Here is a 5,042-nt window from a genome sequence, read left to right on the forward strand (position 1 = left end):
TGCCTGTGTGGAAAGTGCATTAAACATCTGTAGCTTGAAGAATCTTTTCTTTTTTTTCAGCCATGCAGTGTAGCTCGCAAGATCTTAGTGCCCTGACCAGGAATTGAATGTGGGCTCCAGCAGTGAAAGCAAAATGTTCTCTTAACTGCTGGATCACCAGGGAATTCCCAAGAGTCATTTTTAAATACATGTATCACCATCAACAAGGTGAAAAAGAATTTTGCCAGCAGTTCCCCTGCCATTCCCCCTCCTCACATACCTGTTCTTGATTATGGTCCTTGCTTTCCTTCTAGGACACCACCTTTGGGCCGTTTATGATAGTCACTACCTTGTTTGATACTCACCAGTTTGGTGATCTTGGGGACATGTCTTGTGTTCGTTGCTCAGTCGTGTCCAACTCTTTGTGATCCCAAGGACTGTGAGCCAGCAGACTCTCTGTCCCTGGGGTTTTCCAGGCAAGAATACTGGAGTGGATTGCCATTTCCTCCTCCAGGAGATCTTACCAACCCAGGGGTCAACCCCATGTCTCCTATATTAGCAGGCAGATTCTTTACCAAGTCACCAGCCTCCTGGAATTTTGTTTTCTCATCTACAAAATGGAGATGGATTTGCTCTCAGAGAGGCTGAGTAGCTCCTAATTGTTAGCACACAATCCAGGGTTAGTTTCTTGGGTTCAGGTTCCAACTTTGTTAGTGACAACCTGTGTGATGTCAGGTGATTCACTTAGACTTTCTTCTTATGAAGTGATGTTGCAGTACACAGCTCTTCGGGTTGCCCTGAGGAGTAAATGGAACAGATGTCTAAGAGCACTTAGAACACCACCTGGGGTGTGATAAATACTAGTCATAAAACTACGTATTGCTTTCATAATGCTTTTGTGTGTATGGAGCATAAAAGGTAATGGAAGATGATATTAAAAATGATGGGAATTGGATTTTGCCTCAGTTTTTGAACTGGTAGCCAGAAAGTTTCTGAGTTCCTTCAATCTTTCATCTACTGTGTTTTCCCAAAGCCCACTTACAGATACCAAATTGGTTGGCTAGACCTGCACCAGAGTCCTAGCCCAGGCCACGACCCCTTATCTGGGTCAGAGATGTTCTTTCTCTGATGGGATTCATGCAGCGAGTAGCAGAAACTGATGCTGAGATTAAAACAGCACAAACTTTATTCAATGGCCAAAGAATGGAGAAGCAGGAACCTAGTTTGCAGATCAACTTCTCGATCCAGTTCGGGTGGAAACACCAAATATATAGAAGGTTCAAGGTAAAAGAGAGGGAATTGGAAAGAGGGGGAGGAATATTCGTGAGTTATCCAAGGACAGCACTCGTTTATGGAATTCTCCAGGCCCAGATACTGGAGTGGATAGCCATTCCATTCCCCAGGGGATCCTCCCAACCCAAGGATTGAACCCAGGTCTCCCGCATTGCAGGCAGATTCTTTACAAGCTGAGCCACCTGACCACCTGACCTGCCTCTTGACAAATCTGTATGCAGGTCAGGAAGCAAAGGTTAGAACTGGACACAGAACAACAGACTGGTTCCAAATAGGGAAAGGAGTATGTCAAGGCTGTATATTGTCACTCTGCCTATTTTACTTATAGGCAGAGTATATCATGAAAAACACTGGGCCGGATGAAGCACAAGCTGGAATCAAGATTGCCAGGGAAAGTATCAGTAACCTCAGATATGCAGATGACACCACCCTTATGACAGAAAGTGAAGAACTAAAGAGCCCCTTGATGAAAGTGAAAGAGGAGAGTGAAAAAGTTGGCTTAAAACTCAGCATTCAGAAAACTAAGATCATGGCATCTGGTCCCCTCACTTCATGACAAACAGGGGGAAACAGTGGCAGACTTTATTTTGGGGGGGGCTCCAAAATCACTGCAGATGGTGATTGCCGCCATGAAATTAAAAGGTGCTTACTCCTTGGAAGAAAAGTTATGACCAACTTAGCATATTAAAAAGCAGAGATATTACTTTGCCAATAAAGGTCCGTCTAGTCAAAGCTACGGTTTTTCCAGTAATCATGTATGGATGTGAGAGTTGGACTATAAAGAAAGCTGAGCCCGGAAGAACTGATGCGTTTGAACTGCAGTGTTGAAGAAGACTCTTGAGAGTCCCTTGGACTGCAGGGAGATCCAACCAGTCAATCCTAAAGGAGATCAGTCCTGGGTGTTCATTGGAAGGACTGATGTTGAAGCTGAAACTCCAGTACTTTGGCCACCTAATGCAAAGAACGACTCATTGGAAAAGACCCTGATGCTGGGAAAGATTAAAAGCAGGAGAAGGGGATGACAGAGGATGAGATGGTTGGATAGTATCACCAACTCAATGGACATGAGTTTGAGTAGACTCTGGGAGTTGGTGATGGACAGGGAGGCCTGGTGTGCTGCAGTCCATGGGGTGGCAAAGAGTTGGACATGACTGAGGGACAGAAATGAACTGATCCAAGGACAAGGCTTTGGTTTGGATCTGGAGACCAATGCAACACCCCTTCTCAATCCTATGGGTGCTGGTGGGTGTGTCAGCATTTGCTAATATATTACAATTTTGTTAGCATTTTGCGAGTCTCCAGGGCTAGTGGAAGTCAGATATGTCACCATCTTGGGCCTAGGTGACTCTAAACAGTTCTTGTATTTTCTCTTTACAACTTCCTTCTAAAACTTAGATAAGAGTAATTGGTCTCCATTTGAGGGAGGGGCAGGGATATGATTCTGGGGTGACAGCCTTGATAATATTAATAAGCAACAGGATATTAAGGAGGCTTTCTGTAACTAAAGTGCCATTTTTTCCATTGAAATAAAATGCACATATAAAATTTATCATTTTAAACTTTAAAATTGTGCAAATCAGTGATCTTTAGTATATTCATAAAGTTGTAGAGCCATCACCACTATTTAATTCTAGAACATTTCCATCACCCTGAAAAGAAGGCACATTCTGATTGCCAACTATTTTCTATTCTCTCTCTCTGGTAACCATTAGTATACTCTCTGTCTCTATTAGTTTGCCTATTCTGAACATTGTGTATAAATGGAACCATACATCATGTGGTCCTTTGTGCCTGACTTCTTTCATTTAGCATGTTTTTAAGGTTCATGACATAGTGTATATGAGTACTTCATTCCTTTTTATGATCCAGTAGTATTCCATTATTTGAATGTACCACATGTTTTTTCATTCATCAGTTGATGGACATTTGAGTTGTTTCCACTGTTTGGATGAAAAGCGGTGGTATGAACATTTGTGTACAAGTTTTTATGTGAGCACATGTTTTCAGTTCTCTTGGCTATATACATAGGAGTAGAAATGCTGAGTCATGTGATAACCCAAAGGTTAGCTTTTTTTTCTAATTAATTAATTTATTTTTTGCTGGGTCTTTGTTACTGTGTGAGGGCTTCCTCCAGTTAAGAGTGCACGAGCTTCTCATTGCGGTGGCTTCTCTTTGCAGCGCACAGGCTCTAGGGCATGAGGGTTCATTGGTTGGGGTGCATGGCTTTAGTTGCCCCACGGTATATGGAGTCCTTCCAGACCTGGGATCACACTCATGTCCCCTGCATTGGCAGGAAGATTCTTAACCACTGGGCCATCAGAAAAATCTGATGATTTAGCTTTTTAAGGAACCACTACTGTTTTCCACAGCAGCTGCACTGTCTTTACTTTTCTACGAGCAGTGTATGTAAGGGTTCCAATTTCTCCACCAAAGTGACATGATCAGCACTTGGCTCCACATATTACAGCTAATGCAGAATTATACAGTGCAGCAGGTTTCATTGTAAAGTCCTGTCCAGCAGTCTCCTGGCAGAGACAGTGTTTCTTTCTGGAACTAAATGATGGTTTCCGAGGTAATGTGATGCAAAGAGCTCCCTGGGCGCATCCTTGGCCTGTGGTGTGTTTTCCCTAAGGTCAGTCTGCTGGGATGGTCAGCATCTGCAGGATGGGTGTTTCCGACCCCAGCCCGTACAGGGTGCTGACAATCACCCTATGCTGGCCACCTCCAAACAACGTTAGTAACTTCAGGCCTTTGGAGGCTCCACACAAGAGCCATTTTAGGATAAATTTGGCTCCTAAGATTGCTAAAACTTTTAGTCTCTAAAGAGTAAGTAAAGAAGATTCAAGGAAATGTAAAACATGCTTTAATATCTCATACCTAACTTGACTGAGGAATGTTAAAAAATGAATTTCCCATTTGGGGCTTTCAATTGAAGCATCATTTCTCTTGCTATTTTATTACTTACAGTATTCTCTTCTCTTCCTCTGTAATTTATATAGATTTTTGTTTGCAATTTAAATTGTGTCTCTTTATTTTAATAAGGATATGAAATAGGATGATATGGCAATGATAATAATTTCCATCTCCAATATTACTGCCATATATACTCTTTAAAAATAACTTTCTTAGTCTGAAAAATCTAGGGCAAGGTCATTTTTGTGCTGTACCTGCTTTATCAGCCTATGTGGTTATCTTTAAATGTCCCCAAACATGAGAAGTCCCAGGAGTGATCTCTTTTTTTAATGGTTGAAACGTTATCTACTGAAAATCGGTTTTTTTAATTGGATCTTGCCACTTTTCCTACTGCAGTAATGGGAGTTTACTGAATGGGAAGCAATTTCAGCACTTAAATGTGCTGATGTGTTGTTTCTTAATCACCTTAATGAGTTTCATACAACTAGAAATGGAATAGAATTTTCAGTGGAAATATAGTTAAATGGAAAAGTCACTTCCTATACTTGTAATTTCCACTTGATCATTTCTTTATTCACCTCCACAGAATATCTGCCTTACAGGCTCATGTCATCAGTGTCAGTCACTCAGTCATATCTGAATCTTTGTGTCCCCGTGGACGTAGCCCACCAGGCTCCTTTGTCCATGCAGTTTCCAGGCAAGAATACTGAAGTGGGTTGCCATTTTCTTCAGGGGATCTTCCCAACCCAGGGTTTGAACCCGGGTCTCCTGCATTGCAGGCAAATTATTTTTTTGAGCCACCAAGGAATGTAGTGATAGTGTTATATGCATTAATTTGCATAATTCAGGTCATTAAA

Source organism: Odocoileus virginianus, chromosome 30 (assembly GCF_023699985.2).
Source record: "Odocoileus virginianus isolate 20LAN1187 ecotype Illinois chromosome 30, Ovbor_1.2, whole genome shotgun sequence".
Taxonomy (NCBI): domain Eukaryota; kingdom Metazoa; phylum Chordata; class Mammalia; order Artiodactyla; family Cervidae; genus Odocoileus; species Odocoileus virginianus.